The sequence below is a fragment of the Eriocheir sinensis genome, unplaced genomic scaffold (genome assembly GCF_024679095.1).
Source record: "Eriocheir sinensis breed Jianghai 21 unplaced genomic scaffold, ASM2467909v1 Scaffold264, whole genome shotgun sequence".
NCBI lineage: Eukaryota > Metazoa > Arthropoda > Malacostraca > Decapoda > Varunidae > Eriocheir > Eriocheir sinensis.
Window position 1 is genome coordinate 47,589 of NW_026111570.1, and position 22,412 is coordinate 70,000.

A 22,412-nucleotide genomic window follows, 5' to 3' on the forward strand; every position below is an offset into this window, starting at 1 on the left:
GAGAGAAAGGGTCCGAAAAACTAAATCAGTGTTTTGAAAAATTCCTCCCTTCCATCCATCTCTCTCTCTCTCTCTCTCTCTCTCTCAAAGCAATTAATCTAGAGACTTACCTGGAGGATTGGAGAAACCTTTAATGGGATTTTTCTTACCTGAGAGAGAGAGAGAGAGAGAGAGAGAGAGAGAGAGGGTGGGGGGGCAAATTACACGTGATGAGAGGGCTATACGAGGAAATAAGGTGAGGAGGTCTTTTTCGTTTCTCTCTCTCTCTCTCTCTCTCTCTCTCTCTCTCTCTCTCTCTCTCTCGTTTCTTCTTTCCTCAATTTTCTCTTTCAATTTTTGTCTCGTTTCTTTTTCCGTTACGCGTCTTTTCCTTGCCTTTCCTTTCGTTAACTTATTTTTTTTCTTTTTACTTACTCTTCTCCAGCCTGTATTTCCTTTTGCTTCCCTTCATTTTCCTTCTCTCCTTAATTTATTTTCATTTCATTCATTTTTCACGTCCTAGTTTCTTCTAAGTCTTTCTTACCTCCAGTTTTCCCTCACTTTTTCATCATCTTCATCATTATTTCCTTTCATCATCATCACCTTTCTTCGCTTCCACTTCATGGCTTTTCATAGTGTTCTTCATCTACACCTTCTTTTCATCAGCCTCAACCACCACCACTACCACTACCACCACCACCGCCGCTTCCATTCTCTCCTTTCCCCTTTTCCTCGAACTCTCAACGTTTCACCCTTCCATTTCTCCTTATTCCACATCTCTTTCCTTGTTTGTCTTTCGCCTTTCCTCGCATTCACTGCAGAGGAGAAGTGGAGGGTCGACTAAAGACGTCACGTGCCTATAGTCCGACACAAAGTCCGTTTGGGTGGGTCTCGAACCTCTTCACAGTGGTGCCGCATCACCCCCAATACATCACACTCTCTTTCATTTGTAAGCTACATGAGACTGGAAACTGTGTATCAAATATTCTGTATCCAATAAAGATTTGGCAGCACTTTGTCTAGGACTCGACGAACTGGCCCCGCCCAAACTGACTTCACCGCTGAGTCTGACTTAAATGGGTTTGATTTGGTGACATCCAACTAAACCTTCATCCCTTCCAATCAGCCCTTATAGGAGAATCTGGGTTACTGCAAACAGGCTACGGACTAAGCCTAGCAGAACGATATGAAACCTAAAGCAGTGGGGAGTGACTGGTACCTCTCCAGACCCAGGTAGCCTGTCAATTTCCACCATACACGAGTCCAACACCTAGTAGAGCAAGGGTTCTTAAGCAGGGATATCCATACCCCTTAGATGTATGGGAACAAAATGCTGAGGTTATGGGACTCAGTATCTGAATATTGCTATATATTTGATTTATTAATTTATAGTTGATTTGAATGATACATGGTAACTAGCACTGCTATTCAATACTTATAATTGGTGTTATTTCATGAATCTAAAATTGAGGAGCACTCAGCTGTATTAGTTTATATCTTTTCTTTAGAATAGATATATCATTTGGAAAGCAATTTAAGTGTGTTTCTAAATATGGGCAAAACATCAAACCAGCCAAAATATTTGGCAACCCTGGGACGAACGTCTTGCGACTCTTCGCTGTTTGTCGAGCCGCGGCGCAGGCAGGGTTAGGCAGGGTCTGCGTTCGTCCCATCTTGCCATTTTTCTTGTAAGTGTTTTCATAATTATTTCTTCTGTTTGCATTGTCGCTTCTATGACCAGGATAGTTGTTTAAATATTATTAGGATAATAAATATTAAAGTAAGCATTTGCTTCTTCAGATGTAAAGGATAGGCCTATAACCTATATTTTTTTAGTTCAAATACTTAATTTCGTAAGTTACCTTTACCACCACTTAATCCACTATTTATATATTTATTTTTTGATGCATAATTTTTACAGTTTACCGCACATGTTTGGATGCATATTTAGCTATTCTAAGTGTGGGTTGTATGTATCATAAGCCTAACTATGATTACAAGATGTGACACTCCTGTCCTAGAGTACCAGTTTGCACCACACAGAGCCTAACACCTACCATAGAGCTCATCAATTTGCGCAACACACAGAGTCCAACACCTACTAGCTTATCGCTTTGAACCATACAGAGTCGTAGTCCTACAATCTTATCAAGCTGCACCACATAGAGTCTAACATCTGCTCCTGGGCCGCCCTTTAACCAGGTTGGAGGGTGGCTCCTGTACAGTAAACGAAGGCGGTGAAAATCTAAGCTATTGGGTGATCGAGATTCCCGTGAAGGTGTGAAGCCATGCGATTAAACAACCTTTCGTATTCTCACGTCTCCATTTCCAGCTACCAATCGTATTTTTTTGTCTTCATTTCTACCTCTATATCACCCTTTTCTCCTATCTCTCGCCTTCATATCAGTGTCATCATGTTCACGTTACCCTCCTCATCTTCATCACCTTCTTTCCCTTCACTCTTTTCTCCTACTCCTCACTTTCGTTTCTGTTTCATCATGTTCACGTTACCCTCGTCATCTTCCTTATCTTTTTTTTGCCCTTTTCTCCTTCGTTTTAGTTTTATGACGGTCACGCTACCTTACATTACCCTCTAGTTTCCGATATTCTTTGGCCTTTGCTTTTCTTTTATTTATCCATTCATTTTTCACGGTAATCTCTTTTCCCTATCCTCTAATCATTTCCCTTTCTCATTATCTCCTTATGGCTCCCCCTCTCCTTCGCTCTTCGTAAACTCCCTTTCTTCCTATCTGTTATTTCTTCACCCACTGTACTTTCTATCCTCTGCTTCGTGTTAGGTTCCTCGTGTCGTTTTCTTTCACTTATTTATTCACCCTTTCTGCTTTCTATCCTCGGCTCCGTGTTAGGTTCCTTGTATCGCCGTCACCCTCGTCACTTCCCATCCCTCCGTTTCCCGTCAGCAGCCGCCCAGTGACCCAGAGAGCACCGCAGCTTTACCTACTTATCGATCAGGCTCCCTCTCTCTCTCTCTCTCGCTCTCTCTATTTATGTAATTTTCTCTCTCTCTCTCTCTCTCTCTCTCTCTCTCTCTCTCTCTCTCTCTCTCTCTCTCTCTCCATTTATTCTTATTTTTTTTTGTATTTAACGTTGTTTTTCATATTCTTTATTTGGATTTTGGTTTTGTTTTGTTTTTATCCATTTTTTCTCTCATTTTAATCTCTCTTCCATGTCCTCTTCCTGTTTCCCCTTCTCTTTCTCTCTCCGTTTCCTCCACCCCCTTTCTTCCCCTCATTCTCTCCATTTTTTCTTCACCCTTTCTATATACCCTATTCATCCTCACCCCGTAATTTATTTTTCCTCCCTTTTCCTCCCTCTCTTCCCTTACCTTTCCCTTTATCCATTTTGCCCTGTTATTCCCCTTCATTACTCTTTCACTCTCCGTTAGCTAGCTCTCTCCCTCCTTTCTCTTTCCCTCCTCCTCCTCCTCCTCCTCCTCCTCCTCTCCCATCAACACTCCTATTCCCTTTTTTCCCTCCCTTCAGCTCGGTCAAAGCATACACGTCTTTTGATGAGAGTATCGTGTGCTTCATCAGCGAGTTACCTGTACACGCTGCCCAGGTAAGCGTGAGTAATTAAGTGACAGGTAAATGGGTGGGTCGATGGATGGTTGGATGGATGTGGCTGTGGTTGTGGTTTGGTTGAAAGTGGAGTGTTTGTTTGGTGGTTGGTGTTGTGATGGTTCGGTTTGGTTGAGGTTGTTTTGTTTGTTCGCCTTGTTTTTGCTGTTGTTGTTGTTGTAATTACTACTCTGGGTTTGTTGTTTATTTGTACAATTATCATCAGCAACATTCTCCTGTTCCTCCACCTTGTCATCATCATCATTTTCATATTGTTTCCATTTTCATCACCATCATCATCATCATTATGACCAGTATTACCATCACCAGTGCCATCATATCCACCATTGTCATTTTCATCATCATCATCATCGTCATCATCTCCACCGCCATCTGTTCCGGTGTTTGATGAATCAGGAAAACAAAAAACGACAGGAGCAACAACATCGGTGATTGCTTATGAGTTCTTTCCGTTGCTTTCCCTTCCCATCAGTCAGTCTATCCATGTTACTTTTTGCTGTTTGTCCAACCGTGAAATCGTACATGTGTGTGTGTGTGTGTGTGTGTGTGTGTGTGTGTGTGTGTGTGTGTGTGTGTTACTTTCCACTCGATATGAAACTGTCTTGTTCCCCCTCTCTCTCTCTCTCTCTCTCTCTCTCTCTCTCTCTCTCTCTCTCTCTCTCTCTCTCTCTATCTCTCTCTCTCTCTCTCTCTCTCTCTCTTCTCTCTCTCTCTCTCTCTGCATGAAACGAACACGAGAAACGAACACGAGCATGCATGAAGGAGGAGGAGGAGGAGGAGGAGCAGGAGGTAAATAACAAGATAAGAAACGGGAGGAATAAAAGGAATCTCAGAGAACAATACCCATAGAAAACGAAAGGAGAGAGAGAGAGAGAGAGAGAGAGAGAGAGAGAGAGAGAGAGAGAGAGAGAGAGAGAGAGAGAGAGAGAGAGAGAGAGAGGAAATAAAAGACCTCTTGGCGGCTTGGCAGAAACGAAATGTTACAAGGCGCAAAAGTTATCTAATTCAAGGGAACCTGAATCTTTATCCCCCCCTCTTCTCTCTCTCTCTCTCTCTCTCTCTCTCTCTCTCTCTCTCTCTCTCTCTCTCTCTCTCTCTCTCTCTCTCTCTCTCTCTCTCTCTCTCTCTCTCGCCATTCCTCCCACTCTCAAGCTCTTCCGTAAAAAAACACAAAGGGTAGCAGTAATTGGTTTTGTTAGGGCGTGTGTGGGCGTGTGAGAGGGCGTGGCTGGGAAAGAGAGAGAGAGAGAGAGAGAGAGAGAGAGAGAGAGAGAGAGAGAGAGAGAGAGCATTCAGGTAGGGCGATTGACAGGTAGACAGAGAGGTAGAAAGAGATTTTGAAAGATACAAACAGAAACATGAAGCCAAAGTGAAGTGTGTGTGTGTGTGTGTGTGTGTGTGTGTGTGTATTCGGTTACCACTTAGAACTTGAGCCTCTTAGTTTATGATGACTTCGGAAGCTGTATTTGTGCTCTTCTTGTACTTTCTTTTTCTTTCTCTCTATGTCTTTGTCTTTCTCTCTCCCTCTATCTACCTATCTATCTATATCTATCTGTCTCTCTGTATAATGTCTATATCTATCTAGTTATCATCTCTATCTATGTAACTATCTCCGTATCTGTCCCTATATCTCTCATTATTTCTCTTGCAATACCTCACCAACCTCCTCCCCTCTCCCTTCCTTCCCCCGTTCAGTTCATTGGATACGGGCTCTCCATCTTCCTCATGTCCCTTCCGAGGCGTGTGATTGGTGATCGTTGGGGATAATGCCTCCAAGTGGGGATCGCTTGCCGGAAGGGGGTCGGGTATTAGCCATGAAATTAATCTGAGCCGACCCGAAGTAGCGAAGTTTAGCAAAGAGGAGAGCGATCGAAGCATGCAGGCAGGTGAGACGGCAAGGACGGGGAAATGAGAGAGAGGGAGAGGGAAGGGAAGGGAGAGAGAGGGAAGGGGAGGGAGAGAGATGAAAGGGAGGGAGAGAGATGGAAAGGGAGAGAAAGAGATGGAAGGAGAGAGAAAGAGATGGAAGGAGAGAGAAAGAGATGGAGAGAGAGAGAGAGAGAGAGATAGAGAGAGAGAGAGAGAGAGAGAGAGAGAGTAGAAAGAGAGAGTAGAGAGAGAGTAAAAAGAGAGTTGAAAGAGAGAAGAGAGAGAGAAGAAGAGAGAGAAAGAGGGTAGAGAGAGAGAGAGAGAGAGAGAGAGAGAGAGAGAGAGAGAGAGAGAGAGAGAGAGAGAGAGAGAGAGAGAGAGAGAGAGAGAGAGAGAGAGAGAGAGAGAATAGGGTTTATGAAAAAGAGAAGATATACAGGTAGTTTAAGTCGTGTATTCTAACCTGAGCAATCGTTTCGTGATCCAAAACAAGATTTACAAATTGACAGATAGATAAATAGATATACAGTTTCTCTATACTGTACCCGATTAACTTTTCACAAACATACGTATTATACTTTTTTATAGCAAGGGAAACAGTTCAAGGAAAAAAAAAGCAACAACAACAACAAAAAACCCGCATTATGATGTATATTTAAAAATTAAGGATGAAAATAACATGAAGTATACATATTCTTGTGGTTTTAGGCGACTTTTGTAGGTAGTATATATTATGTTAAATGGCTTCCGGTTCTCCAATTATATCTCGAAGTCTTTTTCATTACCAACGTTTTTTTTTTCTTTTTCATTTGACTCGCGTGTGGTTAACTGAATGTCTCTTTATCTCAGGTGAGTGACGAAGGAGCCGGAAAGTGAATACATGCAGGTGTGGGGTGAATGCATGCAGGTGTGTTTCCGCTGCTTATTACCTACGTGTTTTTTTAATAATTTAACTCGCGTGTGGCTAATTGAATGTCTCTTTATTTCAGGTGAGTGACGGAGGAGGCATGCAGGTGGGAGGTGAATGGATGCTGCACAGGTGAGGTTGTCAGGTGTACTTGTGACAGGCTGCGTGCTCCTCTTCTCCCTCCCCCTCCCTCCCTCCTTTTCCCCACCCTCTTCGCACCCCTCTTCTGCCTTCCCCTTCCTCCCTCTCTCCCTCACTATCTACACAGACCCAAACATACACACACATGCAGACACACACAAAAAAAATGAGGTAGAGTTTTCATTATCTATATTAATCAAAATAGAACTCGGTAAATGCATCTCTTGTCACACTTCTCATCTCCGTCGTAGTTGCCTAGTTTAGTATGAGCAGAGGGAGGTACTTAAGCATGTCAGACTCCCATTACGACTATTTTCCAAGGCCACAGAGAAGATTAATCGAGTTTTCATGGCTGTTATTCCCCGTTCGTGGTGTGAATGTCGTGTAGAGTTGTCAGTAATATCACACAACAGTCCATAAAATCCCTGAACTTCTACGATAATATTTTCAAACAGGCGAATTGAGAGCGCCGATACGTTGAAAAATACAGGCTTGAGACCTTTCCTTGCGCTTGTGGTGTTAAATGTGCTCCACGCTGACAGACAGACCAAGCCGATATCCCAAAGAATCGAACATCCGAGGGAATAGACATCGCGGGTTTTGGTGCAAGTTTAATCGGTTAAGTAAATGGCAAAGGGTTCACGTTATAAGGTCGCTTTTTTTGTTTCTTTGTGTTTATTATGGTTTAGGTGCAAGTGTCCGTTCTTTTCTTAGTGATTATAGTGGTTAATGTTTGTTTTTGGTAGTTTTTTTTATAGTTTGATAGTTGTTGAGATTTGTTTTTGTTAACGTAGACAGTGCGGAAAAAAGTAAGCAGTTGTTTTTGTTTATCTTTATGTGCATTTTGACAGTACTTTTTGGTGTTTTCTATATTGATCGCTATAAGCTCGCCATATAAGCCTGAAAACGCGAGTGTAACGTAGTACTTATAAATACATCCGCGTAGTATTAATAGTTATATCAGGTTGATTGCATGATTGTGTTAATTTTGTTTCTGTATCGATTCCTTTTTTTTATTTGCTTTAAACATTTATCTGGTAATATCGTTAATGAGGCATGTTAGTGATGACGTGACTGATTACTCTTTTTTTGTTTGCTGCCTGGCCGAGAGGAAGGTCCGTTTCCTTAGACGCTTCCATCCCTAACATCAACTATTTTCAAAGGCCAAAAAGAGATGAATCAGGTCCATATGAGTGTTTATTTAGGTTCATGGTACAGAAGAACGATCAGACTACCACCAGTATCATGAAACTAGTCCTGAAAACGCCCACAACTCCCACGAAAGCCTTGTCAAAAAGATATGTGTGCTTGGCCGCGGGAATGCTTAAGAATTTGGCGGTATAATGTTTGAGCCTGTGTAGTTCCGCGCGCCGCCGCCGACAAAGAGATTCTGTTCAGGGCCAAAGCTTATTAAGTTGTTTTGTTTGTTTATTTATTATTATTTTTATTGCATATTCTATTTATTTTGCCCTTTTCCTTGTTTGTGTGTTTGTGTGTGTGTGTGTGGGGGGGGGGGGCAAATATTATAGGCGTACCCCCAGGATCTAAACTAATGAGAGAGAGAGAGAGAGAGAAAATCCCATTCCTGGCAGCGAAGAAGCAGCTCGTTTGTGGCTTTTGGTGAAATGGTCTAAATCTTCTCCTTTGACTCCCACGCTTTTCCCTTTCCTTCCCTTCCCTTCCCTTCCCTTTTTCCCTTCACATCCCTTTTCCTTCCTTTCCCTTCCCTCTCCTTCCTTTCCCTCTCCTTCCTTTCCCTTTCCTTCCTTTCCCTTCCCTTCATTTCCTTCCCTTCATTTCCCTTCCCTTTCCTTCCCTTCCCTTCCCTTTTTCCCTTCACATCCCTTTTCCTTCCTTTCAGTTCCCTCTCCTTCCTTTCCCTTTCCTTCCTTTCCTTCCCTTCATTTCCCTTCCCTTCCCTTCCTTTCCTTTCCTTTCCCATCCCTTTCCTTCAGCTCTTCCTCCCTTCCCTTCTTCTCTCCTTCGTTTCCCTTCTTGTCTCCTCTCCTTCCTTTCCTTCTTCTTTTCCTTTCCCTTCCCTTCCTCTTCCCTTCCCTTCCCTTCCCTTCCTCTTCCCTTCCCTTCCTCTTCCCTTCCCTTCCCTTTCCTTCTTCTTTCCTTTCCCTCCCTTTTCCTTTCCCTTCTTCCCTTCCCATCCCTCTCCTTCCTTTCCCTTCCCTTCCTCTTCCCTTCCCTTCCCTTCCCTTCCCTTTCCTTCCTTTCCTTACCCTCCCCTTTCCTTTCCTTCTTTTCCTTTTCCTTCCCTTCCTCTTCCCTTCCCTTCCTCTTCCCTTCCCTTCCCTTCCCTTCCCTTTCCTTCCTTTCTTTTCCCTCCCCTCCCCTTTCCTTTCCTCCTATTCTTTTCCTTCTATTCTTCTCCTTCCCTTCCTTTCTTCTCTCCTCCCCTTCCCTTCCCTTCCCTTCCCTTCCCTTCCCTTCCCTTTCCAGTCCTTCCTGTCCTTAAGCTCCCACACCCTTTCCTGCCTCCCTTCCCTTCTCTTTCCTTCCTTCCCTCCTTTCCTCACATTCCCTTTACCATCCCTTAAGCCTAGAGAAGCTGTTGTTTTATATGATTTTAGTCTTTTTCACTTTTCATAATTGTTTCATCCTGTCTGTTGTTGTTGTTGTTGTTGTTGTTGTTGTTGTTGTTGTTGTTAGTGCCATTCTTCTTTCTCCCTTACTTCTTTTACTTTTATATCATTATCATCATCATCATCATCATCATCATCATCATCACCATCACCAGCATCCTACCACTCACTCTCCCACCCCCCTCCCTTCCTCCACCTCATTCCTACCCTCTCCCTGTTCCTCATCCCCCTTCCTCCTTCCCTCTCCTCCCTCTACCTCTTCCTTACCCTCTCTCCACCCCTCCCCCACCCCTCATCTCCCTTCCCTCCCCCCTCCCCTTCCCTCCCTCCGTACCACCACTACCTCCCTGACTTTTGACCCGCATACATGATAGCGAGTAATTACAGCTCCCGCCAGAACGTGACAGCACCAGACAGACAGACATACACTCCGGATACACTCGCTTATACAACAACCACCCAATTTATTCGTGTTTTCCCCGTCCCTGCGCCTCCGTCAGATCATGTGGCATCCAAGTCTGTCCGTGCATTAGACAGCCTCGCCCAAATCATGTTATCCGCGTGTCACTGAGTCTGTTAATCGTGGATGTCCCGGGCAAGGTTCACCTCCCTCCCTTCCTCGCCCGCCCACCCGCTCTCACTTCCTTGTTTCCCTCTTTCCTTCCTTCCTTGTTTCCTGTTTGTCTTTTAGTGGTGGTGGTGGTGTTGTGGTGGTGATGTTTTTTTTTTTATTTATTGGTGCGGTGCTTCCCTTTAAAGTGTAGTAGGGATTGTTTGGAAGGTTTTGTGGGATGACATGTGGTGACGGCCTTTTATGGTGAGTGAGTGAGTCGGGGGTGAAAGGGTTGGAGGTGTGTGTGTGTGTGTGTGTGTGTGTGTGTGTGTGTGTGTGTGTGTGTGTGTGTGTATGAGATGTATATTTCAGCGAAGTATTGGTCTCTGATTTTGTTCATAATAGTGAGTGCGTATATATTCATTTGTCTGTTTATTTGTTGTTATGTTAATTAGGGAAGCTGTGTGTGTGTGTGTGTGTGTGTGTGTGTGTGTGTGTGTGTGTGTGTGTGTGTGTGTGTGTGTGTGTGTGTGTGTGTTATAGCCTGCAATAATGGCTAGATTGTTTCCGAGTTTCTTTACTTTTCTAATTATTTTCATTTGTGTTCTAAGTCTTCTTTTTCATCTTGTCATTATTATCATCACCATCATTACTATTATCAAACAAACTATGTAAGCATGGATGAATTACCACAATTTCCCCTTCCCCTAATTTTCCTCCTCTTCCTCCTCCTCTTAGCCCCCACCAATCCCCCTTTCCTCTCCCTCCTCCCCCTCCCTCACTGACCCATCCAATACGTCCCCCTTCCTCTCTCCCTCCACCTCCTTTCCCCACCTCCTCCCTCCACCTGACCCATCCCAGACCCCCCTCCCCTTAATCACTCCCTCACCTCCCCCGTACCCATCCAACCCCCTCCCTTAATCACTCCCCCCTCCTTCATACTTCCATCCAGATTATAAAAGTTGTGTCGGCTCATCGCAGACTAATGAGGCGCGATAGTGGGTCCTCCTGCGTGACTAACCTTGTTGGTGAGCTGCGGGTGAAGGAGGAGGAGGAGGAGGGTTGGGTAGGTAATGATGGGCAAGGAACAGGGGAATATTACTAGGAATTAGGGAGAGAGATTGGGAAGGGAAGGGAAGTCTAGGAGAGGCAAATCAAGGAAAGGGAAGAGTAGGAAAGAAAAAGGAAGGGAAAAGAAGGGAAGGGAAACAGACAAGAAGGGAAGGGAAAAGAAGATAAGGGAAGGAAAAATGAAGGATAGGAAAGGTAATGGAAATAAATGGAAGGGAAAGGCACAGGAAGGGAAAGGAAGGGAAGGGAAATGAAAGGAGGATAAGGATTGTGAAAGAAAGGTTAAGCAAAGGAACGCAAACTAATGGAAGGGAAGGGAAGGGAAAGGAAGATAAGATGAAGTGAAGATAAGGAAAGGAAAAGAAAGTAAAGGAAAGGAAAGGAATGAGAAGGTAACGGAAGGAATATCAATAAATGGGAAGAGAAGTGTAGAACAGGAAAGTGAATGAAATAATTGAGAAAGCAAAGGCAGACAAGAAGAGGAAAAGATAAGGGAAGGAAAAGGTGAACCAGGAAAGTGGAAAGTGAGTGTGGAGCGGTGGAAAAGAGGAGAGAAGTGGCGGGGGTGGAGAAGAGGAAGAGGAGGAGTTACCAAGGAAAGGTAGGAAGTGGAGGAGAGAAGATAAAGGGGATAAAAAAGACGGAATGAATGGGAAAAGGATGGAAGAGAGAGAGAGAGAGAGAGAGAGAGTGTAAAAAGAAAGGGGAGAGTACTAAAAAGGGAGAACTGGGGTGGTTATGGAGGGCTGATGAAAGGAAGGCAGGGGAGGGGAGGGGGGAGGAGGAGGGGAGGGAGGAGGAGGAGGAGGAGGAGGAGGAGGAGAATGGCCGGAAGCTACTCAAGATTAATGGATTTGTTGATTAAATTATTTCTTCATTCCTCGTTTATCTGTTTACGGACTGTCCTGTGTCATTATCTTCGCACACACACACACACACACACACACACACACACACACACACACACACACACACACACACATACACGCGCGCACAGTATATATTAGTTATTCAAATGAAATATAAACAGCTGATAAGTATAAGTAAACTATATAGTATCGGATCCCTTTTACAAATCAACATTCACAGATTATTCGAAAATGAGGAAGTGTCGTTATTATTTTATTATTACCTTCCGTTTCAATGATCTTTCTAACGTGGACGAAGAGGACACGTATCAGACACGTCATGTACAGGATAATAATTGTTTCCTTTTAGTGTAGGGTCGTGAGAAGTCTTACAGCACTACTACCACCACCAACAACACCACCACCACCACCACCACCACCACCAACAACAACAACAACAACAACAACAACAACAACAACAACAACAACACCACCACCACCACTAACAACAACGTCAGCACCACCACCTCTCAGCCCATCATCACCTCCAGTCAGTCAGTCAAGTCATCAACACCTTCAAATCACATCCACGCATTTCACTTTCTTCGGTTCGAGTCCTCCTTTGAGACCAACTACAGTTACTACACCCTTGCTTGTCACCCTCCCCCCCCCCCCCCCTACTATCTCCCTCCACCTTCCACAACACGTTAATTACTCGCATTCGGTTGGCTTTCCTCGTCTACTGCTCTTCCACCTCTTCGCCTTTCTTCACTTCCTCCCTGCACCACTCCACTGGGCTGGGGGGGGGGGGGGGTGAGGGAGGGAGAGAATGAGGAAGGGCAGGAGGAATGGGATAGGGAGAACGTACCATGATGAGGAGGGAAATTCATGAAAGAGAGAGAGAGAGAGAGAGAGAGAGAGAGAGAGAGCGAGAGCGAGAGAGAGAGGCAGGCAAGTAAGGATATTGGGCGATGCAAAGCAATCTGGCCTCTTAAGAAGTAAATTGCAAGCAGCAGGAGGGGAAGGAAAAGATGGAGAGAGGAGGAGAGGGAGGAAGGGAGGGAGGTAGTAGGCAGGCAGGCAGGTAGGCAGTGAGGCGAGGTAAGGAAAGAGGTTAGCGCGGAGGAAGGAGGAGGAATTGGGTGTGGGTCGTTAGGTTACAAGAGAAATGAAGGTGAACGGATTGCTGGGAACATCAAATCATCGACGGACTGATTGACTGTCGTGCTTTACTTTATCGATGTTAAAGAAAATAAAAATGTAAAGACCCTAATTAAACAAGGACTAAAATAGATTGGGACTAGGAATCCTTAAATTATCGACTGACTGACTAAATGACGGACCTGAGTGCAGACTTATTTTCTCGGTGTCAAAAGATGGAAGGATTTTTTGTTGTTGTTGTTGTATTTGCACTTTAAGTTATCTCCTTTGCCGTAAAAAAAATTAAGTAAACTGGTTGCTGGGAATCATGAAATTATCAACGGAATGACTGACTAACTGGTTGACTGACTGGTGTGGCTGCAAACTATTTTCTCGATGTAAAGAAAAAGTGATAACAACGATTTCAGTAAAGCAAAAAACTAACGTAAACTGGTTGCTGGGAGACATCAAATTGTCGACCGAATGACTGACTGACTGACTGGCTGACTGGTTGATGTGAGCGCAGACTTTATTTTCTCGATGTAAATAAAAAATGCGAGAGTATTGATCTTGGTAAAGGAAAAATAGAGTAGGATTTCAGCGAAGTTGCTGAATAATTATTGCGAGTGTGTAGTTCGTAAAACCGCAGTCCAAGTCCCATTAGTGATGCCGGAGGTTAATTGGCGCGCAAAGGAAGGCCTTGAATAATTACATGATGGTGTTAGAGACTTCAGGAAAATTAGCAGACCCCAAACTTGAAATAATGGAAAAGGAAAAATTGTGAATAAACTCCGTGGACTGCAACAAATAAAAATAAAAAAGCTGCAATTTATATTTCGACTAAACATAAAGGAGAACTGTGAGTATCTTGTTGGGATGCTAACTGGAGACAAATTATATTATCTGATTATATGTAAAAGGCAGAGACCGACATTGATTCTCTCTCTAAATCTATCTTACGGGAGCAACACTTGGCGGCCTTTCTGCTATTTTTTTATTGCTTTATATTTTTACCCTTGAGCTACTTCCTTTACTGCATAATAAAGAAAATTTAGGCGTCAGGAGTAGAGTTAAGGCCAAGTGACGTCTTTCCCAATACCTTTCGGGAAACTCAAATTTATCTTACGGGAGCAACACTTGGCGGCCTTTCTGTTTTTCGATTTCTTAATATTTTTACCCTTGAGCTACTTCCTTTACTGCATAATAAAGAAAACTAAGGCCTCAGGAGTAGAGTTAAGGTAACAGTTCGTCTTTGTCACATTTTATGCTAAGTATAGGCAATCTAGGGTGAAGAACAGACCTCTAAATCGTCGGAAGACCTTACCTCGTTAATTTTCCTTCACGGGGTATCCTCAAACATTTTTATATTCTCGTACTCAAGCAAACATTTTCGGAGCAAAGGTTCACCAAATTTAGGGGCTCACCGGAGGTCCACAGGGGAGGGAAATTTGAAGAGCTTTCGCGATTTCGTTTGTATGTGTTTGTGTGTGAAGTTCAAGCTGAGATACGTTGATAAGGAGGGAACTTTCGAGCGTTATCTGGGTAGAGGGTAGCACCAGGGAAGGGAAATTTGAAGAGCTTTCGCGATTCCGTTTGTTTGTTTATGTGTGTGTATGTGTGTGTGTGTGTGTGTGTGTGTGTGTGTGTGAAATTCAAGCTGAGTTACGTTGATAATGAGGGAGCTTTCGAGCGTTATCTGAGTAGAGAGCAGCACCGACTTACCGCACTTATAGGCCGCTCTCTAGCCCTTTAAGTCGCTGGTATGCAACATTGCCAGATTGTCTTACTCAGCCTCTCATATTTACCGACTTCCGACCCAAAAACTGTCTCGTGGACCTAAATAAGGAGATTCACTGATAATTATCGTTAAAATAGTTAATTCCTGATGTTTCTTGGCAATAGTTAGGCGTCAGAAACCGGTAAATACTATGCTCTGAGTACGACAATCTGGCAACGGTGCTGGCAGGGAACACAAGAACAGTGCTGCCCTCTATACTGCATTAGCTTTGACCCCCTTCCAGCGTTGCCAAAGTATCGTTCTCATCGCATTGGATTTTCGTAGTTTGTGACCGATAGCTCTAGCAAAAAAAGAAAAAAAAGCATCAATATTTAACAGTTTTAACGATAAATTTGATTTTTTATCGTTATTTGTGCGGTTACGACAGTCTTGGAGCCTAAAAATGATAAATGCAATGTTCAGAGTACGACAATTTGGCAACGCTGCGGGCCCCTTCTCCCATTTTCTTTCGTCCGATTTCATTTTACTTTGAATTGATACAGAAATTGGCCATAACTGTTATAAAAATAGGAGTTTATATTTCAGTTTCTACATCGTGCCTATGTAATTTTCTTTCTTTTCGGCTCTGGGCTCCCTCGTCTTCCTGTAAATCCTTCCATGCATGAGAATAGCCTTCATGGGCGATACTTGTCTTCGTTAATTTTTCTGTGTTGAGAGGGGCGGTGTGGTTGGGGTGTGATGTGTGTGTGTGTGTGTGTGTGTGTGTGTGTGTGTGTGTGTGACGGTCCCTTAACATGAAGCTGGCAGGCGGCGGATGGGTGAAGTGTTGCCGGGGAGCTGATATTCCTTTGTTTTCTGCATTAAAAAATATCTCGATTATAAAGACAGTTAATTTAAGGATTGTAACGTTTTATGTATTGTGTGTGTGTGTGTGTGTGTGTGTGTGTGTGTGTGTGTGTGTGTGGTAAATATCGTCTCATTTTCCTTTCTTTTATTTATTTCCTAGTCTTTCGTGAGAGTGCAAGGAACAATGAAGTGGAGTGTATCGAATAGGTGGTAAGAGTAGAGTGAAGGTTAGTTAGGTAGAGAAAGGAGTAACAGTAAAGGGAAATTCGTAGAGCAATTAAGAGTAGTTTTTTTTTTTTGGAGTAAAGGAAGCAGCTCAAGGAAAAAAAAAGTGAGGAAAAAAAAGCCCGCTAATCATTGCCCCTATTAAAGAGTGTAAAGATGAGTGGCCAAAAGAGAGAGATCAGTTTCGGGTGGAGAGGTGCCTCGATACAACAGTAGTAGTGGAGGGGAGACTTAAGTAGAATACAGCAGATTAGAGTACAGGCTAGAGAGCGATAGTATAGGTCAACAGTGGAGTGTCTAAAGTAGTTAAAAGTGAAGAGGAGATTAACGAAGTAGAGAAAGATATTGTAGAGAAACAGTTGAGTATCTAGAGTAGGCAGTGTAGTACTAGTGGAGTGGATATTAAAATGGAATTGAGCAGATGACAGTACAGCGTTTTGTTAGCCGTCCAGAATCCAATATTGGCCCCGAAATAAAAGCTAATTTGTTTGGGCCACGCAGTACAGGACGGTTTTCAGGACACCATAGATTTGCTCCAGAGTAGTGAGGAGTAGAGTGGCGTGGAGATTGAAGTAGAAGAGACAACGAGTAGAGTGGAACAGAATACACTTTTTTGTCATTTATCCAGAGTCCAATAATGGTCCCGAAAAAAAAGTTCAATATTGTCCCTAAATGAAAAAGATAATTTGTCTGTTTGGGACGCAGTACAGAACCAGTTTTCAGGACGCCATAGATTTATTTTGCAGATTTAAGCACGTGCCGAACATTCCACTCATGCCGATATTACGAGCGATTGTGTGCCGGGTGGAGCGTCAGGGGGAAACAATCGTGGTATCGGTACTAATAACTTCAACACTATTTTTTTTTTACGTTCCATTGTTTGGTGTGCGATCATGATTTGTCATTTCGATTTGTGATGTGGATAGTTGATCATCACCACAACCACTACGGCCACCACCAGCACCGACACAAACACCACCACTACCATCACCACGACCACTGCGACCACCACCGACATCAACACAAACGCCACCACTGCCATCACCACTATTATCATAACCACCACCAATTATACCAACACCACCACCTCCACCACCACCACCACTGCCATCATCACCATTATCATGACCACCACCAATGCTACCAACACCACCACCTCCACCACCACCAACACTGCCATCACCACCATTATCATGACCACCACCAATGCTACCAACACCACCACCTCCACCACCACCAACACCACTGCCATCACCTCCATCATCACGACCACCACTAATGCTACCACCACAAGCACCTACAGCACCACCACCATGACGACCACCACCAATGCTACCACCTCCACCACCTCCACATCCATCACCACTTCCACTGCCATGAAAACAATTATCATGACCACCACCACCACCACCACCACTACTACCACCACCATCACCACCACTAACAAAAAGGAAAAAAAAATGCTATAACCTCTACCACTCTTAACTTTAGCTAACAACATTTCCCGAATAACACCGACTACTTGTTTTCCTTTATTTTGGAAGAATATTATAGACGGATTGATTCCCCCTTGAGTCGCCGGAAAACTGAAGTCTTTACAATTATCGCAGAGTTATTTTTCACGCCATTTCCTGGTAAAGATAGGTCGCAATCTTGTTCTCTCTCTCTCTCTTCACGGATTACATTTCAGAGCAGGTTGCGTTTGTTCCTGATCTTGCACAAAGGATTAGATCGCCTCTCTTGTGTGTATTTGTTTGTTTGACTTGCATTGTATCTCTTTTTATCCACGAGTGTTTTTTTTTTCATACGCTCTTTGGCCAAGGTTCCAGTAATGATTTCCAGCGAGCAAGGAACGACTTTTAAATACGGTACCTTGGTTGATTGGGCTTGAGGAACTGATATTTTTTTGAGAGATTATTATTATTATTAGTATGCTGTTGTTATTATCATTACTACTACTACTACTACTACTACTACTACTACTACTACTACTACTACTACTTCTACTATTACTACTACTACCACTACCATCACCACCACCACTACTACCACTACCACCATCACCACTAACACTACCACCACCACCATTACTTCTGTTATAACCACTTCTCTTGTTATACATACATTTTGGCTTACGTTGCACTAACCACCACTATATAGTAAGTAATGAAAAAAAAGCCGGTGAGTCGTGCATAATAATTGCCAACGAACCGACAATGGCCGAGCATGAGCATGAGCGAATAATGAGAACTTTTATAACGTGACCTTCATGTTGTTTTGTGCGGACGGAACAAACAACGGGCGCAGTAAACAAGGCCACCAGCAGCAGCATAAACAACAACAAACAGTAAACAACAATGAAAAAAATAGCAACAGTGACAGTAACAACAACATAGCTAACATCGTCATTGTCATCGTCATCGTTATTACTATCATCAGTCAAGAAGCGAATCAGCGTCAGAAACGAAAAATAACACCAATAACAACATAAGTAACATCATTGTCATCATCATCATTATCATCATTATAAACAACAACTAGAAGAAAGTGATAAAAAAACAAAGAACAACAAAAAAAAAAGAAGTAAACAAGAATTCGTCGACTTTCACTTGTTTCCCTCTCTTCTCTTCTCTTCTCCTTTCTTCTCTTTTTTTCTTCTCCTCTTCTCTTTTCTTTTCTTTTCTTCTCTTCTTTCTCTTCTTTTCTCTTCTCTTCTCTTCTCTTCTCTTCTCTTCTCTTCTCTTCTCTTCTCTTCTCTTCTCTTCTCCTCTCCTCCTCTCTCTCCTCTCTCCTCCTCTGTCTCTCTCTCTCTGTCTCTCTCTCTCTCTCTCTCTCTCTCTCTCTCTCTCTCTCTCTCTCTCTCTCTCTCTCTCTCTCTCTCTCTCTCTCTCTCTCTCTCTCTCTCTCTCTCTCTCTCTCTCTCTCTCTCTCTTTCGTTCACGTTCTCCATATCATTCTTCTCCTTCTCCTCCTCTTCATAGTCTTCGTTCTCTTATTTTCTCTTCATCTCCTCTTCACTTTCTCTTCTTCCTCTTCTTCATATTCTTCCTCCTCCTCCTCCTGTTCCTGTTCCTCTTCCGCCCCGACTTCCCTTCCCTTTCACTTCTCTTCCGCTCGCTCTCGAATTTAGTTTTGTCTTTTCCATTTCCCATTGTAGTTTCTTTTTTCTTGGCTGTGATTGGTTGGCGGTGTATTGAAGCCCTTTCCTTCAGGCTCGTTGATTGGCCAGTTAACCCCAGAGACCCACCTGACCACCACCACCACCGCCACCACGTGAATTGTCAAAACAGTTCAAAATTTACTGCAAAAATCGAAAAAAAAAAATATGGGGCATCGGATTGGCCTTGGAATGAGTACCGGAGGAGGAGGAGGAGGAGGAGGAGGAGGGGGAGGGGGAGGGAAAAAAAGATAAGTAGGGCTTTAGGAGGATGGAAAAAAAAGCATGATGAAGAGAAATTAGGTGAGGATAATGGTAGAAAAATTAGGGTGAGACGAAGGAGGAGGAGGAAGAAGAGGAAGAGGAAGAGGAAGGGTTTTACCTCCTCATGTTGCCTTGATAAGATTCGCCTTCATGAGTATTTTTTTTTAACTCGAAAGAAGAAAAAAAAAATAGGCGTAAGAATGCGGACAAGCTTGGTATGTGATCTCGTATATTCTCCTGATAAGACTCCTCCTCCTTCCTCCTCCTCCTCCTCCTCCTCCTCCTCCTCCTCCTCCTCCTCCTCCTCCTCCTCAACCTCTCTCCCCGCTATTGTCGACGCGATGTAATATTTTCTACTTTTTAAGATTCTAAGATATTCCCTTTTCCCCGGCGTCCATCCATTCTATCTTTAGGAAATTAGCGAGAGAGAGAGAGAGAGAGAGAGAGAGAGAGAGAGAGAGAGAGTGCGTTACCTTTCCATAATTCAGTGTTCATATCCACATCAAGCGACAAGACTTTGAGATTTTCCCACCAACGTCTTCTCTTTTTATTTGTTTATTGACGTGGCTGGAAGGAGGGAAGGAAGGAAAGAAAAAGGAGTATATTTATTGGAACGCCTCCGCCTCCTTATCTTCTTCTTCTTCTTCCTCCTCTTTATCTCTTCCTCTTTAATCCTTTCTTTCTCTTTTACCGATTGTTTCCTTTGGTATTCAGTCTTGCCTTCATCTTCTTTCCTTTTGTGTTCTCTGATTTCTCTCCTCTTCCTTCTCTTCTTCGTGTGATTTTCTTCTTTGTCTGTCTGTCTTAGAAGTCTTCGCTCTTTTCTTAAATCCTTTCTTTCATCTTTTATTTGTTTGTTTGTTTGTTTGTTTGTTTGTTTGTTTGTGTGTGTGTGTGTGTGTGTGTGTGTGTGTGTGTGTGTGTGTGTGTGTGTGTGTGTGTGTGTGTGTGTGTGCCTAGTTCTCAGTTCCTATTCTCTTTGTTTCTTCGTGTTTGTCTTCTGTCTGTTCCTCTTCTTCATCCTCTTGTTTTTTATTTTTTTTATTTATCGCATCGCATCGCATCTCTGTCTGCTTTTACTTTACATTCTTCTTTATCATGTCTCTTATAGTTCTCGTCATCATCATACTTTGTTTATACTTTCTTCTTTATCATCTCTTGTAGCTCTCCTCGTCGTCATCCTTCTTTGTTTATTCTTTCTTCTTTACCATCTCTTGTAGTTCTCCTCGTCGTCATCCTTCTTTGTTTATACTTTCTTCTTTATCATCTCTTGTAGTTCTCCTCGTCGTCATCCTTCTTTACTCTTGGTCTTCCTTTTCCATCGACCGCGTTCTCGTTCCTTCTCTCTTTTCATCCACGTCTTTCCCTGTCTCCTTGTTTCTTGTCCTTGTTCTTGTTACATTTCTCTCCTTTTTACCTCTCCTCGACCTTTCTTTCTCTTCTTTTTTCCTCCTCCTCCTCCTCCTCCTCCTCCTCCTCCTCCTCGTCTTCGTTCACGCAAGTCCCTCATGTGCAGAGAAGTTTAATAATTGATGGGGGCACAAGAGGACGAAGGAGGGCGGGGAGGATGACCATGAGGGAAGGGGGGTGAGGGAGAACACTGGGGAGCAAGAGGGGGGCAGGGGTGAATGCTGGGGGACGAGAGGGGGCAGGGGAGGGAGGGAGGTAGAATGTAAGATGTGAGGGTTTCCAGGGCAAGAGGGACGGACAGAGAGGAAGGAAGAGAGGAAAAGAGAAAAAGACTGAGAGAGAAAAAGGAAGGAACAAGAAGTTTAGAGGAAAATATTTGTTCGGTTGTTTTCTTCTTCGATATCTCCTTCGTTTTCTCTCATATACAATATTATTTTCTTCATAAGGATCGTTTGGTAAGGTTTTGAACGGTATTTGTATCTTGAGTTCGTTTTGTGTGTGTATACGAGTATATGTGTTTTGGTATTAACCCCTTGGCTGCGTGTTTCCTACCAGAAGACATCACCAAGCTACAGGAGTGGAGCGAAAAGTGGCTGCTACAATTCAATGAAGAAAACTGTAAAGTTCTGCACCTTGGGAGGGGATATCCAGCTTACCAATACCACATGGAAAACACTCCACTATCCACCACAGAGGCAGAGAAAGACCTGGGACTATATGTTACTAGTGAAGGCAAAATCCGTACCAATCACAGCGGACGGGTCAAAGAAAGGAGTTAGAAATCTTCTCTCTCTGCTCCCCCTATTGTGTTATTATCTTCATGATTTTTGTGTGTGGTGTTTTTTTTTTTTTTTTTTTACAGCAAAGGAGACAGTTCAAGGGCACACAAAAAGCAAACATTAATAAAAAAAAAGCCCGCTACTCACTGCTCACTTATATATACAATGTTTAGAAGGGGGTTATAGATATCTTCCTTTCTTTATCTTCCTTTGATTTTTCTTGTCTTTCGTTTATTGTGTTCTTGTGTGGTATTTTTATATTAGTTGTTTATTTTATTTTATTCATTTTTTTCTACTATCTCACTTTCTTTCGATCGCTCCTTTCTTCCTTTCTTTAATGTTTTCGTTTTTTTTTCTTTCCCCACTCAACTACTCACACTATTTGATTTCTCTTTCTTCCCTCTTTCTTATTTTCCTTTCATTTTCGTGCAGAGTTCTTGTCAACGCCTCCGCCTCTGTTTGGTTGTTTGTTTTCAGTCTTTTCAGTCTTCTTTCCGTGTGTGTGTGTGTGTGTGTGTGTGTGTGTCGTCTCCACCCTGCGTGAGGACGTGATCGTGTGTTGCCGGAAGGGCCTCGTGTGTGTGTGAGCCGACTACTGTTATTTGTAATGAGATAATGATGGGAAACCTCGCCTCTCAGACCCTATCCTATATCCATTCACTCTCAAGACGGGAGGAAGGAAGCGTTGGTCTGAAACTATCCGTGGCATCCTTGTATCATGGTAACTACACGTGGGAATCAAGTAATGTTTTTTTTTTTTTTTAAGTCTTTTTATCTCGTCGACTGTCCCCATTGAAAACAAGTAGATTATTCCTTGAGTTAATGTTTCATGTTTACCGTACGTGGGAATATATATTTTTTCCCAGAAAGCTTTTATCTCGTCTACTGTCCCCATTGAAAACAAGTAGATTATTCCTGGAGTTAATGTTTCATGTTTACCGTACGTGGGAATATATTTTTTTCCCAGAATGCTTTTATCTCGTCTACTGTCCCCGTTGAAGACAAGTAAATTATCTGTGGAATTCTCTATGTTGTTTACTGTGTGTGGGAATCGTTATTTTTTTTTTCGTGGAAGGCGTTTATCTCCCCTACTGTCCCCATTGAAGACAAGTAAATTATCTGTGGAATTCTCTATGTTGTTTACTGTGTGTGGGAATCAAGTTATTTTTTTCCTGGAAGGCGTTTATCTCCCCTACTGCCCATGGAAATCAAGTTAAGTTACCCCTGGGAGTCTACGATCCCGTTTACTCTACGTGGTAATCTTCGAAAAGGTCTCTTATTTCCGTCTTTCAGCT

At 43.0% G+C, this 22,412-nt stretch overlaps 1 long non-coding RNA gene across 1 annotated transcript in view; it reads left to right on the forward strand.

Moving 5' to 3' along the window:
- Nucleotides 1-6,418: 6,418 nt before the first annotated feature.
- The window catches only part of LOC126991355 (uncharacterized), a 97,918-nt gene continuing 81,924 nt past the window's right edge, over nt 6,419-22,412 (forward strand). Inside the window, exon 1 of the long non-coding RNA XR_007745439.1 lies at nt 6,419-6,486. This is a non-coding gene — a long non-coding RNA (uncharacterized LOC126991355). The remainder of the gene's footprint in view (nt 6,487-22,412) is intronic.